Genomic DNA, 14,997 nt, shown 5'->3' with positions numbered 1-14,997 from the left:
ATTCTCTTTCTCTGTTGCATCATTTTCAGGTTTAGGAATTAAGATGATGCTGGCTTCATAGAAAAAATTGGGAGGATTCCCTCCCTTTCAATTTTTTGAATATCTTGAGAAGAATTGGAGTTAGTTGTTTTTTCAATGTCTGGTAGAATTCAACAGTGAAGCCATCAGTCCTGGGCTTTTGTTTGTTGGGATGGTCTTTATTACTGATTCAACTTCTGTCTTGGTTATGGGTCTGTTTAGGTTTTCTATGTCTTCATGGCTCAATTTAGGTAGGGTGTATATGTCCAGAATATCCATTTCTTCTAGGTTCCCAGTTTTTTGGCATACAGCTCTTGATAGTAATTTCTGATGATTCTTTTTATTTCTGTGGTGTCTGTTGTTACATCTCCTTTTTCATCTCTAATTTTATTGATTTTGGACTTCTCTTGCCTTTTCTTGATTAGTTGGGCCAATATTGTGTCAACTTTTTTTTTCAAAAAGCCAGCTCTTCATTTTGGTGATCTTTTGTATTTTTTTGTTTCAGTTTTATTAATTTTTTTATCTAATTTTTAAAAGATTTATTTATTTGAAAGTCAGAGTTACACACAGAGAGAAGGAGAGACAGGGAGAGAGAGAGAGAGAGAGAGAGATCTTCCATCCACTGGTTCACTCCCCAATTGGCTGCAACAGCTAGAGCTACACAGATCTGAAGCCAGGAGCTTCTTTTGGATCTTGCACACGGTTGCAGGGGCCCAAGGACTTGGGCCATCTTCTACTGCTTTCCCAGGCCATAGCAGAGAGCTGGATCAGAAGTGGAGCATCTGGGACTCAAACTGGTGCTCATATGGGATGCTGGCACTGCAGGCGGCAGCTTTACCTGCTACACTGCAGCACCAGCCCTTTTTCCCTAATTTTAATTATTTCTTTTCTCCTGCTAGTTTTGGGTTTAGTTTGCTGCTCTTGAGTTGCATTGACAGCTCATTTATTTGGTGCCTTTCCAATATCTTGATGTAGGCACCAATTGCTATAACCTTTCCTCATAACACTGTTTTTGCTATATCCCATTGGTTTTGATATGTTGTATTATTGTCTTCATTTGTTTCCAGAAATTTTTTATTTACCTTTTGATTTCTTCTATGACCCACTGTTTATTCAGGAGCATGTTGTTCAGTCTCTGTGTGTTTGCATATATTCTAGAGATTCCTGAGTTGCTGATTTCAGCTTCATTCCATTGTGGTCCAAGAAGATGTATGGTATAATTTTGATTTTTCTGAATTTGCTCAGACTTGTTTTTGTGGCCTAATATGTGGTCAATCCTAGAGAAAGTTCTATACACTGGTGAGAAGAATGTGTATTCTTCAGCTCTAGGATGAAAAATTCCACAGATGTCCATTTGATCCACTTGGTCTATAGTGTTGATTAAATCTGTTGTTTCCTTGCTGATTTTTTTTGTCTGGTTGATCTGTCCATTGCTGAAAGTGGGGTATTGAAGTCCCCCATTACTGTTGTATTGTCATATATGTCTCCCTTTAGATCTCTTAACGTTTCTTTTAAATAGCCAGATGCCCTACAGTTAGGTGCATATACGTTTATAATAGTTATATTTTCCTGTTGAAGTGATCCCTTAATCATTGCTTAGTGCCCTTCTTTGTCTCTTTTAACAGTTTTTGTGTTAAAGTTTATTTTGTCTGATATTAGGATGGTTGCATCAGCTCTTTTTTGGTTTCTGTTGGCATGGAATAGCTTTTTCCATCCTTTCACTTTCAGTCTGCGTGCATCTTTGTTGGTGAGATGTGTTTCTTGTAGGCAACAAAGAGGTGGGTTTTGTTTTTTAATCCATTCAGCCAGTCTGTGTCTTTTAACTGGAGAGTTGAAGTCCTCACCAGACTCAGGAGTCCCCACTCGGCTTGTTGCTGAGTGTGGACATGAGCTGATACAGCTATTATGTATGTCCAAAATGGCACCCGCTCTGTATCAGCTTGTTACAGGATGCCATTGCAGGGTGAATGGGGAGAGAGAAATGTGCCTCTCCCTTTTTTCCACCTCTAGTTTGGTATCCTATGGTATCCCCCACAGGGCTCCAAGCTGGATTCCCTCCCAGTGGCTTGGGCTGCTGCAGTCTGGTCTCATCTCACCCTCCAATGACCTTGTGGAGGCTCTCGGCTATTGGAGTCCTGAGTTGTGGGCATCCACATAAGTCAGCTGTGTCCCTCTAATTTGCATAGTTTCCTCTGCTGTTTTCTCCCTAACTCTTCCATGAGATGCTACTCTCCTTTTTTTTTTTCAAACTATCTTCTGCTAGACTAGTGCAGTAAGCTCCCTCCCTACTCCATCTTAATCCAATCTCCCCACTATCCAATGTATTCTTTATAGTTCTACATCCTTTTGTAATTTATTTTTGTAGATTTATCAATGCATTAAACAATGTCACTCACAAATCTCTCAATTAAATATTACAATGTTGTAATATAATATTTCCATTTTTGTGCAAGAGTTTTCATTCTTTTAAGCAAACTTTTGATTTGGTACAACATCCCTATAAAAGATATAAGTCATAATGTACTGCCTGAAGATTTTTCACAAAACAAGTATACCAGTGTATCCTAGGGCAGGATCAACAAGAGTTGCTAACCAGCGCCCCAAAAGCCTACTCAGGCTCCCTTCTGGTAACTGCCCTTCAGAGTGATCACCATCCTGACTTCTAAAACCCACTTTTTGGGACTGCTTTTAAATGGAATCAAAGATTGCTCGCTTTTCTCCATCTCTTTTGTGTCTGTCTGCTTTTTTTTATTATTATTATTTGACAAGTAGAGATATAGACAGTGAGAGAGTCAAAGGTCTTCCTTCTGCTGGCTCACTCCCCAGATGGCCGCCACGGCCAGTGCTGTACTGATTCAAATCCAGGATCCAAGTGCCTCCTCCTGCTTTCATTCAACGTTATCGTCAAGAGATTTACCCATGTTACTGCACATGGCAAGCATGCTTGAATCTTCCCTGCAGTATAGTATTCTGTCTTCTGAATTACCCATCCTAATTTTTGTGGCTATTTGTGTCCTTTGCAGCCTTTGACCTTTGTGAGTCATTGTGCTGCTGTGAGTGTTCCTGTGAGGGGCTCCTTTTGTGTTCTAGAAATACTGGGGCTTAGTCTTACGAGAGTCAATGAAACTCAGGTTACTTTCTGTTTGCACCAGGCTAGCTACCTGATGACAATTTGGATTCAGTTAGAATAGGAAGCATTGCCATGCAGACAACCCAATAGTGTAGCACAGGCCACATGGACTTGAGTAAAATCCTAAGAAAACTCTGTAATGACAAACAGCCAGAAAGAACTGGAAAGAGAGAAGAATTAACAGTGACAAAGGGGAGAAGGAAAAGAAGGTCAGAGCAGGAAATGAGAGGAACAAGTGAGAGAACCAGCTGTGAAGAAAATGACCTTAGAGAGGGGAGAGAAATAAAAAGGGGAAGTGAGAAAGGGGGAAAAGAAAAAGACTGAAATAAAAGGTGGAGGAAGAGACATGGGGAAGAGGTAGGAATGGCAGGGTGCAGCAGGTAGCAGGAAAGGAAACTCAAGCAGAGGACTGTTTTCAATGCCATCTTAGCTCTTAAGGGTTCGGAGTAGGGAGCCACACTATCTCCTGAATTCTTGGTTCCCCTTAACTGGTTCTGTTTTCTGCCCATAGTAGTTAACACTGACTAGCATGCTCTACAATTCATGTATGCTATTAATTTTCTCTTCCTGCCTCCTCTCCTGTGCTGTAATATAAGCCTCCTCCGGACAAGGTTCTTTGTTTTGTTCCTGGACACACCCCAAGCATGGAGAAGAGTGATGAGAGCCAGACACACAGGAAGTGCACAGTCCGTGCTGTGTGGTGACTGAAATAAGCTGAGCGCAGTGATGCTGAGTAAGGTCCGCATGGCTTGAGGATGGCAGGCATCAGAACATCAAAGACGATAAGGAGTTTCCTGAGTATTCGGGCCTATTCCCAAGGCACACTGCCACAGCTCACCTGTGTGTCCACCTGCCTTGCCCCACAGCTCTCCAGAAAGGGAGCTGGGGTTCCCCTGGAAGCTCTCAGAGAACTTGAGGCACTGAAGGCCCTCTAAGGCTCTACACCCACTCTGAATATGCACGCCAGGGTGGCCCACTCCATCCTTTGCAGGAACATCTTTGGGCCTACACAAAGAGGTACTGGTTTTTGGATAAGATCTTCTAGCTTCAAGTCCACCCCCAGTGCATTGTTTTAGAACAAGCGCTCCAATACTCTGAGCCGCCTCCTGTCTCATTTAAAACCTTTTATTCTGAAGTAATTATAGATGTGCAGGAATTTTTTGAGGAATGTATGGCAAGATCCCTATGCACCTGTCACTCAGCCTTCCCCTGTGTTAACATCTTGCATAAATATGGTGCAATATTAAAACTAGAAAGCGTGGTTACAAACCAGAGAGCTCATTCACACTTCACCAGTTACATACACACACTCATGTCTCTGTGCAGCTCTGTGCAATTTTATCTCACACATACTTATTTATTTGAAAGTCAGAGTTACACACAGAGAGAAGGAGAGACAGAGAGAGAGAGAGAGATCTTCCATCCACTGGTTCACTCCCCAATTGGCCGCAATGGACGGAACTGTGCTGATCCGAAGCCAGGAGCCAGGAATTTCTTCTGGGTCTCCCACATGGGTGCAGGGGCCCAAGCACTTTGGCCATCTTATATTGTTTTCCCAGGCCATGGCAGAGAGCTGGATTGGAAGTGGAGCAGCTGGGACTCAAACTGGCACCCATATGGGATGCCGGAACTGCAGGTGGCACCTTTACCTGCTACACCACAGCACTGGCCCCCTCACATATACTTTTATGTTAACACCACCATAATCAGGAAGCTTAACTATATGATCAACACAAGGTTCTTCCTGAGGACCCTTTTGAAAAAGCACTCCAAAGGGCTGGCTTTGTGGCACCATGAGTTCACCTGCCTGCTGCAACCCAGGCATCCCTTAGGAGCACTGGTTCAAGTCCCAGCTGCTCCACTTCCCATCCAGCTGCCTGCTAGTGTGCCTGGGAGAGCAGGGGAAGATGAACCAAGTACCTGGGCCTCTGCCACCCACATGGGAGCTTGGATGGAGTTCCAGGCTCCTGGTTTTGGCCTGGTCTAGCCCTGGCTGTTGCAGCCATTTTGGGGAGCAGATGGAAAGTATTTCTCTCTCTCTTGCTCTCGCTCTGTAACTCTGCATTCAAATAAATAAATCTTTAAAAAAAAAAAAACCAAACAGATCCATTTCTGTACATCATGCCATCCCCAGACTTAGGACAGGACAAGGATATTCTGCATGTCCTGTGATGCCACACTTCCTATGGCCAGTGTAAGTTCTCTTCAGTAAAATTTTCTTGCAGTGACTTCCAGTGAGCCTCCAATGAAAATACACTCACTCCTTGTCAAATTCATGTTTACCCACCATTGTCCCAGTTAAGAAACAATTCTAGGCTACATAGAAGCATCTGAAAGTCACTCTTTTTTAAGATTTATTTTTATTTATTTGAAAGGCAGAGTTATACAGAGAGAGGGAAAGACAGAGAGATCTTTCATCCCCTGGTTCACTCCTCAGATGACTGCAATGGCTAGGGCTGTGCCAGGCTGAAACCAGGAGCCTGGAGCTTTTTCTGGGTCTCTGATGTGGATACAGGGACCCGAGTACTTGAGTCATTCTCCACTGCTTTCCCAGGTGCATCAGCAGGGAGCTGGATGGGAAGTGGAGCAGCTGGGTTTTGAACTGGTGCCCATATGAGATGATGGCATTGCAAGCGGTAGCTTAACCTGCTAGGCCATGACACCAGCCCCAAAAGCCACCCTTTCGATGTGAAAGGATGTTACAAGTCTTTGAACAAATAATGGTACCGTGCGGCCTCCACCTGCAAGGCCCGTGCACTGTCGGCATGGATGGGGCGACAAGAAGCACCGGAGACAAGTTCCAGTGAACATGTCCACTTTAATAAGGAGCAAACACACCTTTTAAAGGGCAGGCAGAGGGGGCGTAGCTAGCTCAGGGCAACACAAATTCCATTCAATAGAGCCGATACTGGCACCGCTATGCTTCTCCAATCAGCTTGAAGGTCACACAGGCTACAGTAGCCTTCCTGATGGGCCTAATGGGCCTGGGCCATACCGGGGAGCAGTCTACCTGATTGGCTCTTCAACAGAAGGCAGGTGTGGGGGAAATGTGCCTGTGGCTCCTGCCTCCTGCCAGTAGTCAGGCTAACCTCCTGCATGGGCAGGGCAGGCAGACCCCCCGGGCAGGTACAAGATCACCCACAGTACCGCAAGTTGGAGTATCTTTCTCCAGCAAGGAGGTTGAGGCTGGCTCTCATCAAGGCACATGTGGACTAGATGACACTGCCCAACACTTGAGGAAGGCTCTAGTTGCTGTGGGTTTGGGTTTCTGAAAAACAAAAACAAAACAAAAACCACAAAACCCCTTTTATTTATTTTCATTTGATTTGAAAGGGAAAGAGAGAGCAAGCAAGAGAGAGCCATCTCCCACCTACTGGTTCACTCCCCAAAGGCCTCTAACAGCCAGGGCTGGGTCAGGCTGAAGCCACTAGCCAGGAACTCAGTCTGGGTCTCCCATGTAGCAAAGGAGGGACCCAAGTGCTTGAGCCATCATCTGCTGATTCCCAAGAGGCTACCTGAGCAGGAAGCTGGATTGGAAGCAGAGTAGCTGGGATTTGAACCAGGCTCTCCAATATGGGATGTAGGCATCCCAGGCAATGACTTAGCCCATAAACGTCCCTCCACCCCTTATCTCTGCATGTTGTCCAAGTGGTCAAGCCCACCCTTTCCGGTTCTAGCTCATCCATTTGTAGTGAAAGCATGGCAGGATCCTTTGGCTCATTTCTGCCTCGCTGGTAGTGAAGAGGGAGGCCTGGACATCCTTCTACACCCTGGCCCAGAAGAACCCGGGTGAGCAGGAGAAGCCTGGCCCCTTAGAGCCCACTTGTGAACCCGTGAACTTTCCGTAGTAAGCTCCCAGTCAAGTGGGTCAGGGAAGGAAGCGGTGAGAAACGGGGCTGGAAGGTGGACTGGGGCCAGATAAAGGGGGCCTTGTCTACTGCTTTAAGGAGCTTGGATTTTATCCTCTGATCTGGGGAGAGATAAAGGCGGAATGGCTGGGTTACGTTACCTGGCTAATCCAACCAGCTGATCTGGGTGCCTAGAGATATACTCAGAAGGTGAAATTAAAGTAGAAGTAAATGAGGCTTTTGTTTTTCAGTTTTCAGGGAGAAAAGAGATGAAAGCAGACGTATTAACTTATGTGATTTCAAACCAAAAGACTTGTTTCATGGATGCAATTTTGATTTCCATACCCTTTTAACATAATTTTAGTATTCTATTATTTATAATTATATAAATTATATAATCATATAAATTATATTATTTATAATTATATAAATTATGATAAATAATAAATAAATCAATAATAAACTAAAATAATAAATAAAGTATATAATTATGTAAATTATATAATTACAAATTATACATATGCACCCTTTTAAGGCATATAGGGCAGAAGTAGAGACTGAATTGAGATTGTCAAGTTGGTGTCTCCTTCTATACATGTGACTATTCCAATGTGGCAATCCCAGTCTTTTTCCCATATTACTTACTCATTTGTTTCCTAAGACAAAGAAGTGATTACTTAACATTTTTAAAAAGGATTTATTTTATTTATTTGAAAGACACCATTACAGAGAAAGAGGGGGAGAGAGAGAGAGAGAGATCTTCCATCTGCTGGTTCACTCCCCAAATGGCGGCAATGGCCAAGGCTGGGCCAGACCAAAGCCAGGAGCCAGGAGCTTCTTCCTGGTCTCCCACGTGAGTGCAGGGGCCCCAGGACTTTGGTCATCCTGTGCTGCTTTCCCAGGCACTTTAGCAGGGAGCTGGATCGTGCGTGCAGCAGCCGGGACTTGAACTGGATGCCAGCACTGCAGGCCTAACCTGCTGTGCCACAGTGCTGGCCCTTTGCTTAGCATTTCTTTTTGTTTTTAATTAAACCAGGTTTTAAGGATCTGGGACAAAATACAAGCTCAGGAGCTCTGTGCTTGCTGCCACCTCCTCCCACAGAATGCAAGGGCTCAGGCCTTTGGGAGGGACACTCTCCTCCTCTTTTTCCTGGGCCCCTTGTCCCCATGTTCGGTGGTTGACCTAACCAGAGACACAGCCAGCCCTACAGTGTAAGTCAGGAAGCCACACCTGAGAGCAGACGCATCCCCGAGGTCCAATTTTTCTGCTTGGGAAAGTGGAAGCTGCTTTGTTGCTTTAGTTTCCATGGCTTCCTCCCACCCACCCCTACCCCAGGGCACTAGCCTTAACATCAGTTCCTCTCATTCCTCAAATGTTTATTCTGCACCCATTTTGTAAGAGGCACATGTTAGGAAACTGGCCCAGTTTCATCTATGGTGCGATCTACAACCTGATTTACATCCCAAGCTCTAGCACTACCTCCCGACCCCCCTATCCCCCCCCCCCCGCCATTGCTGAAAGCCAGGTGGCCACATGGCCAAAACTACCTGTGCCAAGCTCCACCCCCAACCTGGTGGGATTCCCTGCTCCTACTTCCCTGCCCGCCCTCGGGCAAACTTTTAAAAGGGCCTGTTCCTGAACACCTGCTCTCTTGGTTCCTCTCTCTTGGTTCTTCTCTCTTGGCTCTCCTTTCTGCTCTTGTCTCTCTTCTCTGCTCTATTTTTTCTCCTCACTAGCTCCTCTCCTCTGTCTCTCTCTCTCTCTTATCTCTCTCTCTCTCTCTCTCTTTTTCCTTCACCACCCCACCCCTCCGGTCTGTTGGGTGTTCCCCAATAAACCTTTTCCCTTACTCCGGCGTTCGGTGTGTTTTGTGACGGCTAACAGCACAGAGCTAGGAGCTGGGTTCCCGGTGTGGGGTAGACAAAGCACACACCAGCGCTCTCTCATGGAACTCAAGAGTTTCATTGGGGAGGGGAATCGAGACAGAAGAAAATAGGCCCAGTAAATACATAATGAGATGGGGCTGGTGCTGTAGTGTAGCTGGTAAAGCTGCCTCTCAAAACGCTGGCATCCCATGAGGTCCCCAGTTCATGTCCTGGATGCTCCACGTTTGATCCAGTTCCCTGCTAGTACCTAGGAAAAGCAGTGGAAGGGAGGTTGGCATTCTGGCGTAGCAGGTTAAGTCTCTGCCTGAGACACTAGCATCCCATATGGGCACCGGTTCAAGACCCAGCTGCTCCTGGCTTTGGCCTGGCCCATGTGCTTCTGTCCCTGTACCCATATAGGACATCCGAAAGATGCTCCTGGCTCCTGGCTTTGGCCTGGCTGAGCCCTGGCTGTTGCAGCCATCTGGGGAGTGAAACTGTGGATGGAAGATCTCTTTCTCTCTGTCTTTCCTCCACTCTCTGCAACTGCCTTTCAAATAAATAAACAAATCTTTAAAAAAAAGCAAGCAAGCAAGCAGTGGAAGATGGCCCAAGTGCTTGGGGCCCTGCACCCGTGTGAGAGATCTGGAAGGAGCTCCTGCCTCCTGACTCCAGCCTGGCTCAGCCCTGGCCATTGTGGCCATTTGGGAAGTAAACCAGTGGAAAGAATGAGGACTTGTGGCAGAGGATTTGCAGGTGGCACTGGAGGGCAGGATAAAGAGTGACAGGGCAGGGCTGGCGTGAGCCAGCTCTCTGCTGTGGCCTGGGAAAGCAGTGGAAGATGGCCCAAATCCTTGGGCCCCTGCACCTGCATGGGAGACCCAAAAGAAGCTCCTGGCTTCGGATTGGCTCAGCTCTGGCCATAGTGGTCATTTGGGGAGTGAACCAGTGGATGGAAGACCTCTCTCTCTCTCTCTCTCTCTGCCTCTGCCTCTCTGTAATTCTGCCTTTCTAATAAAAAAAAAAAAAAAGAAAGAAAGAAAGAAAGAAAGAAAAAGAAAGCAACAGGGCAAGAGGACTGGGTACCCTCTCTGGGGAGTTCATGCTAACGTGGAGTATAATTACGTCCAGACGTGGGTAACATGGTCTCAAGCACCAAGTCTTAGCATAGAGATAATGCCTTCCCGTGGTGCAGGAGAAGTTAATAAAGGAAAGATCATTCTTTTTGTGTTTCCTTTGAGAGACACGCTCCCCCATCCCCCTCCTACCCCCTCAACTCCCCACCCCAGCCCTGCCCATCCCTCGGTTCCTAGACCGCACCCCTCCCCACTGCACCCTTTCCTGCCTCAGGCCTTCTGTCTCAGCTTGAATTGCAGCCTAGGGAGGCTTGTGGCTGGCCACCTAGTTCAAAGTAGAAGCTGAAAGACCTATGTCTTTTTTTTTTTTTTAAGATTTATTTATTTACTTGAAAGTCAGAGTTACACAGAGAGAGACGGAGAGGCAGAGAGAGAGGTCTTCCATCCACTGGTTCACTCCCCAGTTGGCTGCAACAGCCGGAGATGCAATGATCTGAAGCCAGAAGCCAGGAGCTTCTTTCGGGTTTCCCACACAGGAGCAGGGGCCCAAGGACTTGGGCCATCTTCTGCTGCTATCCCAGGCCACAGCAGAGAGCTGGATTAGAAGTGAAGCAGCCAGGTCTCAAACTGGCGCCCATATCGGATGCTGGCACTGCAGGCCAGGGCTTTAACCCGCTGCGCCACAGCGCCGGCCCCAGACCTTTGTCTTAAATATGCACTGGCATAGTGTCCTAGTGTTTGTATCAGTCCGGGCATCATCCTAGTGCAGTAAGGTAAAATACAAACAAAGCACACACCTCAGAATCAGAGAAAATAGAAAAAACAGCACCTGATAAGATGGAGATGTCTCTTCCTCCCCCACCCCCCCAGTTGGCTGCAGGGGCAATTTTACCTCCACTTGAAGGCTCAGCATTCCTGGTTCCTTTGATCTTGGCCACATCTCAACAAAAGATAACCTCCCTAGAGAAGACAAGAGGGTCACATGGCAAAGAGAAATAGCGCACCTGCTTGAACTGTTTCTACCCAGAGGCAACAGGCAACTTCTACTCATGATCCAGTGGCCAAAGTAAAGCAGATGGACAAATACAGTCCTTGCAAACGTCCGGGGGTAAAGGAGAAGGAGACTCACTGGTGAGCACCTTACCTAAGAGTGAAAAACTCCAAGTGTCTGTCCGAGAACAGGGTGGAGGTTATCAGAGAGGTGGGAGTTGGGCCCTCAGTGAGCACCCCTGCTGGGCAGAGTTGTGCTTTGGGGAGCGTGGGCAAGAATCTCAGTTTTGTACATGTTGAATTCAAGTTGGCTTCACAAATGAAGGTGTCCAAGAAGCAATAAATCAGAAGGTCAGAGGACAGATCTGGGCTGGAAACATAATTCTGGCAGGTTACAAACAGTACCTGAGGCCAGCATGGTGGCACAGCGGGTTAAGCTGCCACCTGCAGTGCCAGCATTTGGTTTGAGTCCTGGCTGCTCCACTTCTGATCTAGCTCCCTGCTAATGCACCTGGGAAGGCAAAAGAAGATGGCCCAAGTGTGTGGGCTGCTGCACCCACGTGGAAGACCTGGATTGGGTTCCAGGCTCCTGACTTTGGCCTGGCCCATCTCTGGCTGTTGTGGCTGTTTGGGGGAGTGAATCAGTGGCTGCAAGATTCTCTCTCTCTCTCTCTCTCTCTCTCTCTCTCTCTCTCTCTCTCTCTGTGTGTCTTTAAAAAAGAAGCAGCAGCAGCCATGGATACAGCTGGATAGCAGAGTATGAAGCCCAAGAGTGGCTTAGCCGGTGTGGTTAGGGACAGGACTGCCAAAGGAGAATGTTCTGGGCATAACTAGAAAAGAGCTGTAGAGGCAAAGCAGAAGGGAGGCCTGGAGAGGAGACTGAGGAGGGCCGTCAGGATGAAGAGCAATGCTATTTTTTAAATTTTAATTTATTTTTATTTTTAGAAAGATGTATTTATATGAAAGAGTACCAGAAAAGGAGAGATAAAGATATCTTCCAACTACTCGTTCATCCAAATGGCTGCAGCAGCCAGAGCTGGGCCCATCCGAAGCCAGGAGCCAGGAGCTTCTTTGGGGTCTCCCATGTGGGTACAGGGGCCCAAGGACTTGGGCCATCTTCTACTGCTTTCCCAGGAGCATTAGCAGGGAGCTGGATTGGAAGCGGAGCAGCCAGAACTCAAACAGGTGCCCCTGTGGAATGTGAGCACTGCAGGTTGGGGCTTTAACGCACTGTGCCAAGAATGGCATGATTAAAACTGAAGGAAAGGAGATTGAAAATGTCCGTGTGTTTCTGCTCTGACCAGTGCAAACCCCTCCATGTGTGCACTGCACTCCACCCTGCCTCTCAGTGCCTCTTTCTCTACTGAACCCTATCTCCTCCACTTCAACATGCCCTGGCGACACCAATCTTGGAACCCAAGGCCTTCTTCTTCCCTCTTCCTGCCAAACACCAGTGTATCACAGAGCTTTGGGCATCCGACCATCTTTGCAGTTCCTCCAACAGCCTGTGTTCTTCTGTGTCTTTGTAGTGACTCTGGCCTCTGCCTGACTCCCCTGGTCCCAGGTTTTACTATAGATCTTCTCATCTTTCAGGTCTCAGGTTAAGTATCATCTTCCCAGGGGCTGGTGCTGTGGCGAAGAAAGTTAAGCCTCTGCCTGCAGTGCTGGTATTCTATATGGGTGCCGGTTCAAGTCCCGGCTGCTCCACTTCCAATCCAGCTCCCTGCTGATGCACCTAGGAAAGCCCAAGTGTTTGGGCTGCTGTCCCTACATGGGAGACGTGGAAGAAGCTCCTGACTTCTGGCTTCAGCCCTAGCTGTTGCAGCCATTTGGAGAGTGAACCAGTGGATGGAAGATCTCTCTCTCTTCTCTGTATCTCTGCCTTTCAAATAAATAATAAATATTTTTTTAAAAAAGGTATCATCTTACCAACGAGGTATACTTTGAGCATACTATATAAACCAGTTCTCCATCCTCACCATGTGTGTTTTTTTTTCTTTTTAATTACCTTTTTAACATTAATTCATTAACTTGAGAGGCAGAGAGAGACAAAAAGAGCTTCCACTTGCTGGCTCACTCTTCAAATGCCCACAATCACGTGTATGACAGCAAAGGGATGGTGGAGCCAGAAGCCAGGAACTCAATCCGGGTGCACCATGCGGGTGACAGGGACCCAACTCCCTGAGCTAGCACCTGCTGCCTCCCAGGTGCACATAAAGGAAGCTGGAGTCAGGTTCTGGAGCCAGGAGTTGAGCTCAGAAACTCCCCGATGGGACAAGACCATCTTAACCGCTGAGCCAGCCCAACATAGGTGCTTCCTAGCACGCTGTCCTGCTCTGTTTCCCTCATAGCATTTGCGATTCTCTGGAGTAGTTTAACTGTTTCCATGTATCCTGTTTGCTTCAGCCCACTGGAAAGCCAACTCTAAGAGGATTTAAGTAAGGAAAGCTTAGTTGGGGGGGAATCGAGAGTGGTCATTTCCTCTCAGCAGTATTTTAGGATCACAGGTTGATAGAATTGTCAACACTATGATAAGCAGAGTATGTGAATCAGCAGTCTGAAATTCAAGTTGTGGCACCAAGAGAGTAGTCGAAGGGTGGAGCCAAACACCATCCATCACCCTGGCTACGTCCTTGGGGGCAGCACCTCATCTGTCTATACACGCGAAGGCTTGGAACAATGACAAACACATAGCACACGGGTGCTCCATAATTACCGAGTAAATTAATAGTGGAATAAAGGGATAAAGGCTTACCTAGGAAGTGACTGGTTGTAAATGTTGCAGGCAGCTTCAGTAGACTTGGCCTGCAAACGATTCAGTGATAAAAAAAATGCTTTAAAATTTTTTTCATTCATTTGAAAGGGGTGCAGGGGTGGGGAGGTCAAGAAAAAGCTCTTCCATCTGTCTGTTCACTCTCCAAATGCCTGCAACAGCCAGGCTGGGCCAGGCCAAAGCCAGGAGCCGGGAAATCAATCTGGGTCTCCCACATGGGTGGCAGGGACCTGAAACCTTGAATCATTACCCGCTGTCTCCCAGGGGAAGCAGGAAGCTGGGTTCTGGGGCAGAGCTGGGGCTTGAACCCAGAACCTCCTTCCAGGATGCAGGCATATCAAGTGGTGTCTTCACCATGGCGCCAAGTGTGTTCCCCTGCCCCACGATATCTTGACATGAAGGAGTTCATTGGCAACCTTGGTGGGGGCGTTTGAGCTGGGTACTAGCAAGGTGGCCACACTGCATGCACGGAGTTGAGGAAGAACTAGAAAGAGAAGAGAGGAAGTTAGAGTCTGGGAGACTGCTCTTTGAGAAGCTTGGCTGTCAAGAACGAACAGCAGGCCGGCGCCGCGGCTCACTAGGCTAATCCTCCGCCTTGTGGCGCCGGCACACCAGGTTCTAGTCCCAGTTGGGGCGCTGGATTCTGTCCCGGTTGCCCCTCTTCCAGGCCAGCCCTCTGCTGTGGCCCGGGAGTGCAGTGGAGGATGCACCCCATGGGAGACCAGGAGAAGTACCTGGCTCCTGCCATCGGATCAGCACGGTGCGCCGGCCGCAGTGCGCCGGCCGCGGCGGCCATTGGAGGGTGAACCAATGGCAAAAGGAAGACCTTTCTCTCTCTCTCTCTCTCATTGTCCACTCTCCCTGTCAAAAAAAAAAACAAAAAAACAAAAAAAAAAAACAAAAAAACAACAACAACAACAACAACAACAACAACGAACAGCACAGCCAGGAACCACAAGATGCAAACTGAAGGAGAGCTTTGTTTCACAAGGTTAAAACGTCATTCTCTACGCCTAGAGGAGAGAGCCGATGGTGAAATAAGAATTGAGGATACAAGAAAAGGAATAGCTAACTGATGTGTGGATGTGTGGACAAAAAAGAGGAGGGGAGTTAGCAGGCAATGGACAGGAGCTCTCCTTTTTCTGTGACGCAAAGGAGCTGAGGATGGATTGTGGTGGCAGTTGGGAAGCAGAGCCGATCTGAAGCCAGGAGCCTGGAGCCTCTTCTGGTCTCCCACATGGGTTCAGGGGCCCAAGGACTTGGGCCATCTTCTACCACCTTCCCAGGCTGTAGCAG

Source organism: Oryctolagus cuniculus, chromosome 3, assembly GCF_964237555.1.
Source record: "Oryctolagus cuniculus chromosome 3, mOryCun1.1, whole genome shotgun sequence".
NCBI classification, from domain to species: Eukaryota; Metazoa; Chordata; class Mammalia; order Lagomorpha; family Leporidae; genus Oryctolagus; species Oryctolagus cuniculus.
This window is presented reverse-complemented; position numbering follows the sequence as displayed.